At 45.8% G+C, this 16164-nt stretch overlaps 1 protein-coding gene across 4 annotated transcripts in view; it reads left to right on the top strand.

Moving 5' to 3' along the window:
* Positions 1–16164, top strand: part of LOC134927777 (triple functional domain protein-like) — a 110973-nt gene that overhangs the window by 78284 nt on the left and 16525 nt on the right. The window lies entirely within an intron of this gene.

The raw sequence follows: 16164 nt of genomic DNA, 5'->3' as shown, positions 1-16164 counted from the left end.
CTCTCTTTGGGGAAGCTTTGGATGCGTGGATATCCACAGCTACAGCGGGTAAGTCTCCGTTTCTTCCCTCAGCTGCACCTGCTCCGAAGAAATCCTTCTCTTCATCAGCATCATGGTCCTTTAGACCTAACCAGACTAGAAAGGCCAAACCGTCCAATACCTTCTTTAGGGGAGGTCGAGTTAAATCCAAGAAGCCTGCTGCTGAAGGTTCCCAGGAACAAAAGCCTGTTTCTGGCAGACAGAACTGTACTACAAGAGGCTGTCCAGAAGTTGGTGGAGGCACAGGTCATTGTGCCAGTTCATCCTCATTTTCAAACCACAGGTTACTATTCAAACCTTTTCGTGGTACTGAATCCGGATGGGTCGGTCAGGCCCATTCTGAACCTATAATCATTGAACCCCTTTCTAAAGGAGTTCAAGTTCAAAATGGAGTCTCTCCGAGTCGTGATATCAGGTTTGGAAGAGGGGGAATTCCTGGTATCCCTGGATATCAAGGATGCATTCCTCCACATTCCGATTTTGCTGCCACATCAGGCTTTTCTCCTTTTCGCATTACTGGACTGTCATTTCCAGTTCCAGGCCCTGCCATTCAGCCTCTCAACAGCACCGAGGGTGTTCACCAAGGTGATGGCAGAGATGGTGATTCTCCTCCGCAAACAAGGGGTGAGCATCATTCCATATCTGGATGATCTGCTGGTAAAGGCATCGTCCAAGGAGAAGCTGTTGCAGTCCATTGTTATCACAACCCACCTACTCAAACTCCAAAATCACATTTGGAACCAACCCAGAGGTTGTCTTTTCTGGGGATGATCCTCAACACAGAAGTGCAGAGGGTGTTTCTTCCACAGGAAAAGGCGTTGGTGATACAAACAATGATCTGGAATGTCCTGAAGCCAGCCCGGGTGTCGGTTCATCAATGCATTCGCCTTTTGTGAAAGATGGTGGCCTCTTACAAGGCTCTCCAGTACGGGAGGTTCCATGCTCGGGCCTTCCAACTTGATCTCCTAGACAAGTGGTCAGGATCTCATCTTCACATGCACCAGAGAATTAGTCTGTCGCCAAAGGCCAGGATTTCACTCCTCTAGTGGTTCCAATTACCTCACCTTCTGGAGGGCCGCAGGTTTGGGAATTCAGGACTGGGTCCTTCTAACCATGGATGTGAGCCTACGGTGCTGGGGCGCAGTCACTCAAGGGGAAACCTTCCAAGGAAGGTGGTCAAGTCTGGAAGCCGGCCTGCCGATCAACCTTCTGGAACTAAGAGCCATCTACAACGGTCTTCAGGCGGCCCATCTTCTAAGAAATCGGGCCATTCGAGTACAGTCGGACAATGTAATGATGGTGGCTTACAGGGCAGACAGGGCAGAATGAAGAGCAGAGCTGCAATGTCAGAGGTGACAAGACTCATCCTCTGGGCAGAAAGACACGCGTTGGTGCACTCAGCTATCTTTATTCTGGGAGTGGACAACTGGGAATCAGACCTCCTCAGCAGACACAATCTCCATCCAGGGGAGTGGGGTCTCCATCCGGAGGTGTTCAAGGAAATAACAGACCTTTGGGGGTTTCCACAAATAGATATGATGGCCTCTCGTCTCAACAAGAAGCTTTGTCGCTATTGTTCCAGGTCGAGGGACCCACAAGCAGTGGCAGTGGACGCCCTGGTGTCACCGTGGGTGTTCCAGTCGCTGTACGTGTTTCCACCACTTCCACTCATTCCAAGAGTTCTAAAGCTCGTAAGGAGAACAAGAGTTCAAGCAATCCTCATTGCTCCTGACTGGCCAAGGCGGGCTTGGTACGCGGACCTTCTGAATCTCTTGCAAGAAGAGCCGAGGCCTCTTCCTCTTTGGGAGGACCTGCTGCAGCAGGGGCCATTCGCCTATCAAGACTTTCTGTGGCTATGTTTGATGGCATGGAAGTTGAGCTCCTGATACTTGCTCGGAAGGGCATTCCGAAGAAGGTCATTTTCCTACCCTGATACAGGCTAGGAAAGGGGTAACGTCTAAGCATTACCATCGTATTTGGAAGAAATATGTCTCTTGGTGTGAGTCCAAGAAGTTTCCTACGGTGGAGTTTCAACTGGGACGTTTTCTCCTCTTCCTGCAAGCAGGTGTGGTTATGGGCCTGAGGTTGGGATCTGTGAAGGTCCAAATTTCGGCCCTGTCCATTTTCTTACAGAAACAATTGGCTACTCTCCCTGAGGTTCAGACCTTTAGGACGTAAGAGAAAATAGGATTTTGGTTACCTACCTGTAAATCCTTTTCTCGTAGTCCGTAGAGGATGCTGGGCGCCTGCCCAGCGCTTCCTTTTCCTGCAACCGTTATCTGGTTCAGTACAACTTTGTTTAGGTATGTACTGCATTGTTACTTGGTAAGTAATGTTTCAGCAGTTGCTGAGTTTTTCAAGCTAGCTAGCTTGAGGTGCCTTGTATGTGTAAGCTGGTATGAATCTCATCACTATCTGTGTTAAATCCTTTTCTCGAAGATGTCCGTCTCCTTGGGCACAGTTTCTAGACTGAGTCTGGTAGGAGGGGCATAGAGGGAGGAGCCAGCCCAAACTCTTAAAGTGCCAATGGCTCCTGGTGGACCTGTCTATACCCCTGGTACTAATGTGGTGTGGACCGCAGCATCCTCTACTGACTACAAAAAAAGGATTTACCGGTAGGTAACCAAAATCCTATTTTATGTCCATGGGGATCCTGGGACAGACAAAATTAAATAAATTAGCCATGAAAGTCAACATAACGGCTTTTGGTGCTTTTGCGTGATGTGTCCTGATGGTCTGAAGTGTTCAACTCGGATATAAACCAACATGTTAAGCAACTCAGACAATGTTTAGCAAGAGCATGTCAACAGTATTGCGGGCTAGGCAACTCTGTTGTGCATATGTGTGTGTTTTCACATCAGTCTCTTGCACTAGAGATAGAGCTGGTGCAAATGTGCGCTTTTAATGATCAAGCCGAATCAGATTGATCGTGTCTGTGTGGTTGCAGAAATGTGTGCAACTCTGCATACAGGCAAATATCCACATATTGCTCTGCACGCAATGCAAGTAATTCTACCCAGTATGCGTTGGCCCCAGCCCTGTATGTAAGTATAAGAAGTTACCACTAAAACACTATGGGAGATTGCTAATGTGATCCTGTATGAATCGGATCTTTGAAAATAGGCTAATGCTGTAGCCACAGGGTGTTTCTAATCCAGCACTTACATACAAAAGATGCAACACTGAACTTCTGAGTAACTCAGTCAAAAAAAAAAAACGCTCAGATCCACAAATGCCAGCATTGCGTCCACCTCTGAATCAGGCCATATATGTAGCTAACCATTCCACAGTCATTTTCTGAGTTCCTTTATAAGCAAGCATTCACAGTTATGCATCTTTCCTTAATTATTAACTTTTTAGATGAAGAACTATGAGGTTTTCATCGTTAGTTTTTAATTACAGTGGGGTAACCTTTTGTATGCATGTCACTTGTCTAAATAATTATTAGTTGCCTGTCAGTAAATACTGTATGTATATTTCTGTAGATGTGCTAGTACAGATGTGTCCTCATACATCATTGCTTACATCTGTGCAAAAACAGCCCCTCTCGGCACGCCAGGTCCCATGAGACACTGCTGGCATCAACCATCTTTTTTGCTGGCAATGCGTTAGTCGCAATGCAGTGGGACTAGGACGCACCAGGATTAATTTGATATGCGACTTGTGAGCAAGCAGGACATACATGAAATAAGTACTTGCAAGACATTAGCAAATGCAGAAATGAATAGAAAGGGTACAAGTCAGTTGTATTGATGGCATTAATAATTGTGTTACTTAGGGGCCTATTTATCACCATCCGCATCCAGGATGCGGATGACAGGTGATAAAATCGCCCAAACTCGCACTGCAACAATTGATTACATCGCAGGGATGTATCAATTATCACATGCAGGAACAGAGCTTGCGGTCAAGCTCTGTCCCTGTGATGCCTCTTTGCAGCATCTTTGGGGCATTTTTCGTAAAAAAAACACCCCGATGTCCTGCTGCACATGCGCCGCCGACATCGCTGCTACCGCTGTGGCCCTGTCGTCATCCCCCCCCCCCCCCGTCGCGACTACCCCCACGCGCCGCGGACCCCCCAAAGCAGGATAATATACTCACCTGTCCAGGGAGCCGGTCCGCGCTGCTTCAGGAGGCTGCCAGGCGCCGAGTCCTTCTCCTGAGCTGTGACCCACGGTGCTGTAAAGTGCGCTGCCGTTTTGCAGCGTCACATTGCAGCATAGGGGGAACCGGCTTCCGGCAGCGCTCACCGGAGCAGCGGACACCGGCTCCCTGGACAGGTGAGTATGTTTTTTGTTAATTTTTTTTTTTACACTGTGATGAGCATGTGTGTCCATTGGACACACATAGCTGATCACTCTGCCGGATCTCCGCTCAGCTGTCTGCCAGGGGCAGAGAAAGCTGGGCAACAGGGTGCTTATCGAAGTGCTGCCCTGTGAACTCGCCAGCCTGAGCTGGCGAGATTATCACAGGACACACTGTGGTATTTTTTCACTTTTTTTTTTTTTAGTAAATTTGGCCACATCACATTTCCCAGTGTAAGTATGGGGAATGCGGGGTGTAGTATGTGTTGCCTGCGGTCGGGCTCCCGGCGACCAGCATACCGACGCCGGAATCCCGACCGCCGGCATACCAACAGCTGGGCGAGTGCAAATGAGCCCCTTGCGGGCACGGTGATGCGTATTCTCCCTCCAGGGGGGGCGTGGACCCCCAAGTGGGAGAAAAGTTGTCGGTTTGCCGGTGGTCGGGATTCCGGCACTGGTATGGTGGTTGTCGGGAGCCTGGCCGCCGGCAACCTGTAGACCACCCGGGAATGTGATGTGGGTTGCTAAAAAAAAAAATAATTAAAGGATTTGGAGCAGTTTTTCATGAAAACTGCTCCGAATGCCCTTTAATACATTTAGGTGATAATAAAATAATGTGAAAACGGTGTGAAAACACCCTTTTTCACATTATTTTAGTAAAAATAATCTTAATAAATCGACCCCTTAGCCTTTTTTAGCATAATATCATAGGAGGCCAATATAATCTTGTTGAATTAGTTTGGTTAGTATTTGTTAAACCATGTAGTCTTGGCAAAGTATAGTTAACATTGACTTGTTTCCTACTCCTTCATAATGACAGAGACTTGCAAGGGTGTAACTATCATAACAATTCATGCGACTGCTACAGGGCCAGCAGCCGAGGCAAAAAAATCTACTTTAAAATGCATAATGGATTCATAATCCATATAGCAAGACCAGTCTATCATTTGGAAAACAATGTAAATAAAATGGATGTATAGATTATTTAGATTAAAGTGCCAGATTGCTACTAATGTAATTTGTGCCCTGCCTGTTGGGTACTGATTGCGAATGGAATGGACATTGTAGTTTTATGACTTCACAATTTTGCTATGCTATAGGGTAAAAACATTTCTAACTATGCTCTGTAACATACTGTATATAATGTAGTGTAGAATTTTCGGGTTCCGGATGACACGCCGACCGACACAATGCAGACAGTAAAAAGACTGACAACAGAAGATAGACACACACCAGTCAGACAGTTGTTAAATACCGACAGATAAACCTTAGACAAAGATAATATATAGACAAGTAAAACACAGAAAAGGTCAACAGCCTGACATAACAAAGACCGACAGTGCACACGTCAGACAACAGTAACGTTGACAACAACAAAGCCGACAGCGCATACATAGACAACAAAATAGACGCCTTGTCCTGGATGCATCCATCGTCACCCCAGTAAAAGCATCCCATCTAGGCAAAGATGCTGCAACTCTAATAGCGCAAGCCTCGGCGCTACTCTCACCCGTGGAACTACAAGTCCCAGCCAGCCATGTCAGCGGTCCTACTGGCAATGCCAACCCATACAGGCTAAAGTGAAACGCACTCCCCCACACACCTCCCCCCAGTCCCTGCTGCGCACCCCTTCTCCTCAGTCACCCCTCTCCCGTACCCCCACTATTTCTGGGCTCAGTCACCCCTCTCCTGTACCCCCACTATTTCTGGGCTCAGTCACCCCTCTTCCGTACCCCCGCTATTTCCCCTCCCCACTCCCCGCACCCCTTAGTAGCTATTGCAGGCGGTAGTGGAGCAATCCAGGATGAGACGCTATGAGTCCCGTCCACCCGCAATAGCTATTAAGAGCGTTGCGTCCGGGTATGGACGCAACGCCATGACTGAGTGTACAGGGGTGGGTGGTGTGGGTGAACTACAAGTCTCAGGACTGAATATATGGTCCTGTTTCTGAGTAAGAATACCAGTCTAATAACTGTCTATTATGTGTAATATTATATTTTGGATATGAATGATATGTCTGAATTTTCCTGTGTTGGCCTTATTAATGTCTGAAATATGTCCTGTCAGACTTTTAACTGTCTGTGTATGCGTTGTCGGTCTTTTGTGCGTCGGTCTTATTATTAATGTCTGATAAATGTCCTGTCGGTCTTTTAACGGTCTATGTTAGCGCTGTCAGTCTCTTAAATGTCTATGTATTCGTTATCAGTGTTTTCTTTAGGTCAGTCTAATTGTTGTCTCATAAATGCCCTGTCAGTCTTTTAGTGTGTCGGTCTAATTGATGTCTGAATGAGGACATTTCGGTCTTTTTATTTGTCTATGAATGCGCTGTCGGCCTATTAACTGTCTGTGTATGTGCTGTCGGTCTTTTAAATGTCTATGTAATCTTTGTCGGTGTTATGTTTGTGTCAGTCTTATTGTTGTCTCATAAATGCCCTGTCGGTCTTTTAGGTGTCTATGTATTAAATGACGGTCTTCACCAGTGTCTAATTTGTAACTGAAGGATAAATGTTGGACTTGGTTTTTGTTTTTTTGTTTTATATCATCAATAGTTTTTTTTATTGTTTTAAACAGAAAAGTATGGGGTACAGAAAGAGAAAAAAGGGGGGGGAGATAAGAAAAAAAATACGGTTACAGAGGGAAAACATCCACATGATTAAAAATTACAATACATCCAAATTGTATATAATATTTGCAAGTAATTTCCTGAACAGACAGGAACACAGAGGTATTGCAATAATTAGGAACAAGCGCTAGGAGAGTCGTCTGGTTCATTTAGAGGAAATAGGATTGAGTCAGGACTAGAAGTGATTGGTAAAGCTTGGGACTGAACTCTATTTACGCCATACTCCTGCCACAATGACCAGTCTGGTAGTTTCATGGGAGGATGAAGAGACATTGGGGGTAATTCCAAGTTGATCGCAGCAGGAAATTTTTTAGCAGTTGGGCAAAACCATGTGCACTGCAGGGGAGGCAGATATAACATGTGCAGAGAGAGTTAGATTTGGGTGGGGTGTCTTCAATCTGCAATCTAAATTGCAGTGTAAAAATAAAGCAGCCAGTATTTACCCTGCACAGAAACAAAATAACCCACCCAAATCTAACTCTCTCTGCACATGTTATTTCTGCCTCCCCTGCAGTGCATATGGTTTTGCCCAACTGCTAAAAAATTTCCTGCTGCGATCAACTTGGAATTACCACCATTGTCATAAATTGTGTTTCCATCTTGAAATGAAATTCAATTTTTTTTAATAACTTTTGAAATGTGAGGCAAAGTAGGCTGCTTTCAATTCTGTGCCAGAGCTGCTTTTGCCGCTATAAGGATGTGGCCTAATACATATTTGTGTCGAGGAGCTAAAGTATCCGGCAACAGATGGAGTAACGCTATATTAGGGTAGGAGCATAGAGACGTGTGAAGGACGTTGTTAATTAAGTTAAATACTGCTGCCCAAAAGGCAACCAGATGGGGACAGGACCAAAAGATATGAAATATATCGCCCACTTCCCCACATTGTCGCCAACAAAATTTTGAGCACGAAGGCCAGAACATATGAAGTCTATCTGGGGTCAAATAAAGTCTGTTTAGTAATTTCGTATGCATCTCAGTATGGTTGAGACATTTGAACATGTTACATGAAGACCTATAGAATGTTGCTCCATTGGGAGTCGGACAGGTCGAGACCCAGATCCTCTTCCCACTTAATTTGTGCCTTGACTTTAGGGTTGGGCAATAAAGCTACGAGTATGTTATACCAAAAGGAAATCTCGCGTTTAGAGTCCATCACATTTAGCCTGGCGTATACCCGGGGAGTATGTGGATTAACATCTTTGGTAGTAACAGGAAGCGAGTTCCACCAATGGCTAATTTGGTAGTAGTTTAAACGTGTGGAGTCAGGTAAGGAAAACTTAGACGGTTCAGTAATAATGTCCTTTCTCTCCCTGCAATCTAAGAAATCACTCAACTTAGAGAGGCCATAGATGTGCCATCGAGATATATTCAGATTCGGAATCAGTTTCATCAGGGCTCGAAGGAATATATATGTAAAGGTGGGTGGTATATTAGTTAGTTTTGCCGCTAATTTGTCCCACGTTCACAATAAAACACAAGTAGAGGGGAGTGCTGGTAGAGAAGATGGTCGTAGGTTCTTAGGGGTGTGTAATACATCTTTGCGTGTGCTAGTATGCATGCTTCATGGTAAAGTGTAAGATCTGGCATCGCCAGTCCTCCTATATTCTTGGGTAAAACCATCCGGGAACGAGCTATCTTAGGGGCCCGTGATGCCCATATGTATTTTGTCATAATGGCTGAAATTTTATCAAGGTATCGCTTAGGGAAGGAGTAGGGTATTGTACAAAAAAGGTACATCAGTTTGGTGAGAAGGGACATTTTGAACGCAGCTAGTCGTCCTAGCCAGGATATTTCATATAGCGACCAGGATCTGGTTTGAGTGAAGCAAGAAGGTGTTTAAGGTTATCCTCCAATACTGTCTCTATATTAGGGGATATAAAAATGCGTAAATAATTGAGTAACGAGGTTTGCCAGTTATAGGGGTATTTCGATTGAAGGGTAGCAAAAGAGTTGGAGAGATTGATAGGTAGGGCTTCCGTTTTTGATGTATTAAGCTTGTAGTAAGAGGCTCTACTATAATTATCCAATAAAGAATGCAAGTGGGGGAGGGATTCCATGGGGTTGGTTACAAATAAGAGGACGTCATCAGCAAAGAGACATCATTTATGTGATTGGGTCCCAAGAGAGACACCCGGCAATAAGGGGCTGAGACAGATCTTTGCTGCCAGAGGTTCTACAGCCAGCACAAAGATCAGTGGGGACAGGGGGCATCCCTGTCTCGTGCCATTGGTAATGGGAAATATATCTGATAAAAAGCCATTACTGAACACCCGAGCCGAGGTACAATGCTAGCATGGAGGTGAAAATCCGACCGCGAAAGCCAAAGGTAGATAGGACTGATCTCATATATGGCCAACTCAACTGATCAAATGCCTTCTCTGCATCTAAGGATAGCAAGAGAAGACCCTGATCAGTCGGTAGAGAATCTAGTAGATTGAAGACTCTGCAGGTGTTTTCCGATACTTGCCTTCCAGGCACAAACCCTACTTGATCCTGATGGATCAGGGTAGGCAAGAAAAGCTTCACTCGAGTGGCAATAATCTTGGCAAACAATTTAATGTCTCCATTCAACAATGCTATGGGTCGGTAGTTTTGACAAGAAGAGGGATCTTTCACTGGTTTAGGTAACGTCACCACTTGCACCTCTAGTATTTCCTTGGGTGGGGCGCCTGTCTCCGTTATATCATTGAAAACGTGGGTCAATGTAGGTGTCAATAGCCCTTGGTATACTTTATAAAAGTCGTTTATAAACCCCTCTGGTCCCGGGTCTTTACCAGAGGGTAATGACTTAATCGGCTTATCAACTTCACCGGGGGTCCACGGAGCATTTAAAAGCTCTATCTGGGCCTCGGATAAAGAGGGAAGATGCAGAGAGCTTAAAAAATTATCGATGGATGATTTTGTGGGCTGATGGGTAGAGGGATCTGACGAGAGATTGTACAGTTGGGCGTAATAATGGGAAAATTGGTTTGAAATATCCAGCGGATTAGAGATTTTTGATCCGGCGGTGGAAATGTAAAATTTAATTTTATTCCGAGCTTGTTGAGACCTTAACTTCTGGGCCAGCAACCTGCCTGGTCTATTGCCCGCTATATAGAATCATTTACGTTATCTATTAGTGCTTGCTGTGTTCGGGCCATTAGAAGTTTTTGCAGTTGGCCCCTTACAGCGGCAAGCTCTTTTCGAATGGACGGAGATGGGGTCGGTTTGTTTTGAACTTCCAAACTGGTCAATTTAGCTTCTAGGTCACTTTGTAATTTGGCTGATTGGCGTTTTAGCACCGCGCCTGCCTGGATAGCTGCTCCTCTGACTACCGCTTTCAACGCACACCAGTAATTACAAGTGGAAGTGTCTGAAGGAGCATTATGTGATAAATAACTCAATATACTATCTTTGACCATCTTCTTAGAAATTTGATTAGACAGCAAGTGGGGGATAGTTGCCAAGTGGGGGGGGGGGGGGTGTAGGTGCTGCTTTCTAGATCCCATCGACAAAGTATCGGGGCATGATCTGACCATGTTATGGGGAGGATATCTATTGAATGGATGTGTTGAAGAGTCCACTTGTCACAAAAAGTAAAATCAACACGCGAGTATGAATTGTGTACAGGCAAGTAGAAGGTGTAGTCCCTCTCGGAAGGGTTCTGGACTCTCCAACCATCGTATAAATCAAATTAATTCACTAGTGCCTTAAACCCAGTGGAGGTCGGGGAAGGGGGGGGGGGGGCAGTCACAGTGGAACACCTTTCGGGGATCTATCTAAGGTTTTATCTAATACTAGATTGAAGTCCCACATAACCATCAAGGAACCTTTACGAAACGCCTGAATTTTAGCAAATAATTTACGAAAAAAGTTAATTTGGTTAGCTTTAGGGGCATATACCGATACTACAGTCACCTGCTTATCTGCTAGCAGACCTTGCACAATCAGGTACCGGCCATTTTTATCAGACGCTTGTGCTTGCAACACAAAAGGTGTTCTTGCACTAAATAGAATCGCAACACCATTACGTTTAAACGGGCCATTTGCAAAAAAGCGCTAGGGATATCTCTGGTCACCTAAAATCGGTGGCCTCAAAGAAGAAACATGAGTTTCCTGTACAGCAACAATGTCCACTTTTTGTTTAAAAAAATATGTAAGGGCTAATCTCTTTTTACTAGGGGAATTCAATCCCTTAACATTAAAAGATAATTTCCGGACCATGGCATACAATTGAGATATATGATAATAATCCTAACCAGCCTTCTGTTAAACCACCAGTCAAATGCACTATTAAGAATCAGATGTTTCCCAAAAACAAAAAACAGACAAAATGAGAAGGAAAAAAAAAAAGGAAAAAAAATCACAGGGGTGCAAGTAAGAATAGAGTGTGGGTAAAGGGGGGGAAACCAAGATGACCCTGTACATCAGTCCTGCATAGCTACTGCAAGGGAAGATCAAGTGCAGTAGTGTAACAAGGGAAGGTGTCGTGGCCTGTCGCCACCATTCATGCTACTTAACTGTAAACTATTAAGGCGAGTCCGTATATACCCATTAGGGATGCTCATCCAGAAAGAACACACAATACGAGCAAGCAATAAATTCCAAACAGCAATACATCATAGTAAGCAGATTAAGAGAGAACATGTAAACTCAACATACGATTCGCATTAATATACAAGAAATAGCTGTGTACATGTTTAAAACATTACATAACTCACAGAATTTCATGGGGTAGTCCCAAGCGAAAGGTATGGTCCCGAACAGAAAGCAACGGGTAGTTTGTTGCAACAAAGGTATTGCTGACATTAGTAAGATACCTAAACTTTCAGGCATTGGCCCACAGTGCGGATTCGAGGGCGGTTGCTGGGACCCCGGTGTTGCTTAACAGAAATGTCCCAGTCCGACAACAGCTTGACCCCAGCATTGTCTTGACTGTGGTTTTTGTGAACACGGTGTTAGTGAAGTCTGTGTGGGCAACTGGAGGACTATGTGAATATTAGGCTGGCCTGTAGGAATCGGTGAGAAGAAGGAGCAATCCCTGACCGGGGATCGAACCCAGGCCTCAGCAGAGGAAGCCGTATCCTGATCACTGGATCACAAGGGACTTTAATAGCAGGATGATAAATGTATAGGTGAGACTGTACTGGATATAGTGTCACAGGAGTAGGTGCTTATGTACTCAACGTTAGTGGCGATATAGTAAGATGGACTGGTTAGTGGTGAGACTGAGAACCGGGCTGGTTACCGGTGAGACTGGAATGCAACTGTAATCCGGGCTGGTACCGGATATAACTGGAATGGCAACTGAAAGTAGAACGATAACTGTGGCTGTGACTTTAGGACGAGGCTGAAGAACACTGCGGCTGTGACTTTAAGATGAGACGGTAGAATACTGCAGCTGTGGTTTTAAGTTGAGGTTGTGGAATACTGCGACTATGACTTTAAGATGAAACTGTAGAAATACTGGATATCAATGGTAACACAAATGTAATCCAAACTGGGTAGCTAAGGAACAGCGTTTTTACAGCAACTGAAGTACAAGGGTTACCTTTAGGGAGCTCGGCTTCAAAGCTCACACAGAGCTGTGTGTGACACAAGGAACTTGCAGAGTTTCCAACTCCTTCTCCTGACTTATACTTCCTGGTCCTTGGTAATTGATGAGCAGTGTCAGGTGATTCAGAGAGTCTCAGGCTGGCACAGGATTGGACAGCTCTGGGTCAGGTGAACAGTCACTGTCATGTGAGTACTCTAGGCTGTGATGTGGAGTGAGGCCTAGCAGGCCGAGAGAACACTGAAGCCTGAACTTCTGCAAACAAACAGAGGATGCTGGCTTTTAGGCCTAAACTTCAGATTGCTGAATTCAGACTCACACAGAAGATTAATCACCACAGGTGGAGCTCGTTAACTATTACCTTCCAGGCAGAGAACTCAGGAAACTCATGGTATTGGCAAGCTGTTTATCCCAGCGAGCAGAAACATGCAGGATCCCGGACAGAGATGGCAGAGGTAAGTCACCAAATATGAAAACTACCGTCAGGATCGTGACAAGCATCCAGAGAGGCAACCACATAAGAGGATCCTTCGTAGGTGATGGTTAGCTTTACAGGGAAATCCCATCTGTAGGGTATGCCGTTTCCGCGGAGGGCCGCCGTTATCGGAGCCAGATTCCTTCTTTTCGCTATCGTTACAGCTGAAAAATCCGGGAAGATTTAAAGCCCTCCCAGGGTATCAGTCTCTGTTACGCACACCAGTGCTAACAGGAGTATACCGGTGTATGAACAGAGAGGGATGTGAAACAAACGAACTCACAGACAGTATAACACAACATACACAGGAGGTGATGGAATAACTAATAAACACAAAGTGAACGGAGAAGCCCAAAGGCTCAGGAATTGGGTGTCTCCCTAGTGTCAGGAATGCTCAGATGGAATAGAGCGGACAATGAAGCGAGATGTAGTGATTTAACATGTGGAGTACCCGAAATGATGTTGCTAAGAGCAACAGAAAAAACCCCAAAGGGTTACCAACGGGTGTGGGAATAAACTCCTTGGTCAGAGAGAGAAATATAGACACAAGGAGAGTATCCACAATCCTTACCCCCACTTGCAGGGCACAGGTTCAGCTTACTGCCACTAAACTGACACCTGGACGCCCTGCACAGTGAGGGAGGATTAAGCAAGCAGGTCTGAGAGTACAGCCGCAAACCTGCTGGGTTCACAGAATAGCAAAAGAACCCCAGCAGGTTAAACAACTGACTCCAGTCTTACTGCTAGGTCCGGATTGGCAGAATGAAGTACCGAATCCCAAGGCCTATTCGCAGTAAGCAACAAGTAAATACAAAGTCACACAGTACTAGCTAACTCTCTGGAACTGACTAACAAACAAAGATTCAGCAGCATTTGCCTAGCCTGAGAGGATGGTTTATATAGCAGGTGCTGTCCACGCCCCACTCAGACCTCACAGACTGTGAGCACAAAACCAGCGCCGGATTCCCTGCCGTGCACAGAGCCTGTAACCACTACACAGTAAAAACCCGGACCGGAGTATCAGCTGCGCTCAGGTTACTTCGCTAACATTTGCCTCCCGGTTGCCATGGCGACGTGGCAGCACAGAACAGGAGATCCTAACAGTCTCCTACTGATCTCGCTGCTCTGAGGATCTTTTATTTGGTGGGGAAGAAATGGACTCGTAAAAGGGTGTCTTTAGGGAGGTCGTTAGATACCGTGCGTGGTCAAGGTAAACGGTGTATTCGATCGATGAGCAAATCTCGAGTGTCGGCATCCGGCAGCAGTTTATGGAAGATAGCCATGGTTGTAGCCCTCTAATTCCGAATTAGCTACCGAGTCCGGAATGCCCCTTATTTTAATGTTATTCTGTCTGGAGCAGTCCTCCATATCCGCCATTTTATCTCTCAGCGTGTCTAGGTCGACCCTTTGCTGGTCATGTGCCGTGATGAGATCATTATGGGATGACACAAGTTCCTCTATTTTATGCTCCAAATGATCTGTACAGTTTCCAACTTCAACTAGGTCAGACTTTACCTCACTGATTGCCGCTGTAAGGTCGGCGGCCAAATCCGACTTAAATGCCGACAGGATCTGACATAAAGATTTCACCGTCAAGGGCGCTTCAGAGTCCACATCTATGCCGGCTATGGACATGGTGCTCAATGGATTACTTGATTTCAAGAAGTCCGAGGCAGAAGCAGGGGGTTCCCCCCGAGATGACGGAGGGGTAAGCGATGATTTCTGTATAGGAAAGGACACTCTGGGTAGAGCCCCTTTTACCTTTTTAGGGTGCATAATAGAGGTTACTAGAGAACGCTGTAAAAGACCAGAGTAGGGTGAGCGTCCGGTATGTGTATTCAGGAGACCTACTACGCAGGTCTGAGATGCGGAACACGGAGGACCTTCAGGGGACGGGCACAATATACATAAGTGGTGGGGGAGGTCGGGAGAAAATCACATCAGGAGCTCATTGCAGCACAGTGGCATCACAGCAAGCTGCATGCCACAGATGGCACAGACCGGAGTATATCCGCTAGTAGCTGAATCCCCGTTGTAAACTGAAGAGGATAAGGTTAATTAAAGCAGGGAGCACTAGCTTGTGTCATAGCTGCAGACACAGCAGGGCAGAGACACTGCAGATATGAGGAGACTAAAGAGGCACTCACCCTCCACCAGAAATTGTCCCTGTGCGCTGTGGGGCCTTGGATTATTCACTGAGGAGGCTGCAGACACGGACCAGCCAGTGTCCAAGCCCCCCAGGGCAGATAGTGTAGAGTCAAAGCACAGCTCCAGCTCTGGTGGAAGTCCCGGAGACAGCCGCCACGGCTCTCAGGCGCCGGGTCCACCGCCGATATTCTTTAAGCTGAGCCAGGCCCGGCGTCCCGAGCCGCACTCAGCGCCCGGGGGTCTGGAGGTAGCCGCGGGTGCAGTGGAGAGGTTGGGCAGTGATCTCGGCCGCGCACTTCCGGTGCGCGACCCGTCTGCAGCCTGGAGCTCGAATTCCGGGTGTGGCGTCTACTCAAGTCCCCGGCTTCCCATCACGTCTAGGCCGCTGCCTGCAGGGACGTGCTGAGATGACCCCCAGCTCCGCGGCTCTCAGTGACAGATTCGGGGGACCCCAGGGAGGCCGAGGAAGCTCAGTTAAGTGCTAGCAAGTAGTCTGGGTACTAATAAGGGGCAAATATAAAACGCCAAAGGGAACACTACAAATAGGCTTCTATACTCCTCATAGGCCATGCCCCCCTCTCCGGACTTGTTTTTGTCTGTGTGTACGCTGTCGGTCTTTTGTCTTTTGTATGTCGGTTTAATTACATTGTCTAGCTTATCACTGTCGACCTATGATTAATGTCTAACTATTATTTGAAGGGAAACCTCCAGTGTCTGACAAGCACTGTCGGACTAATGAATGTCGGTAAAATGACAATAGGACCGCTATACCACACCCAGAATTTTCATTGTCATCTTAGAAGTCCCAGGATACCCTCCCTGGCTTGATCTAAACTGTCCTTATTTAGCTATGAATATATAATATTTTTGACATGGATCGGGGAGTCATAAGTCAGTATAACTGTTATTGTTTTATTCATATATTGATGTCACTCTAATAGGTTTGTTTAACATATGTAAGTGTATTTACATTTAACATATGTACAGTAAGTGTATTTACATTTAACATATATAAGTGTATTTACATTTAACATATGTA

This window comes from Pseudophryne corroboree, chromosome 5 (genome assembly GCF_028390025.1).
Source record: "Pseudophryne corroboree isolate aPseCor3 chromosome 5, aPseCor3.hap2, whole genome shotgun sequence".
Lineage (NCBI taxonomy): Eukaryota > Metazoa > Chordata > Amphibia > Anura > Myobatrachidae > Pseudophryne > Pseudophryne corroboree.
Note: the sequence above shows the minus strand (reverse complement) of the source record. Positions and strands in the feature narration are given on the sequence as shown.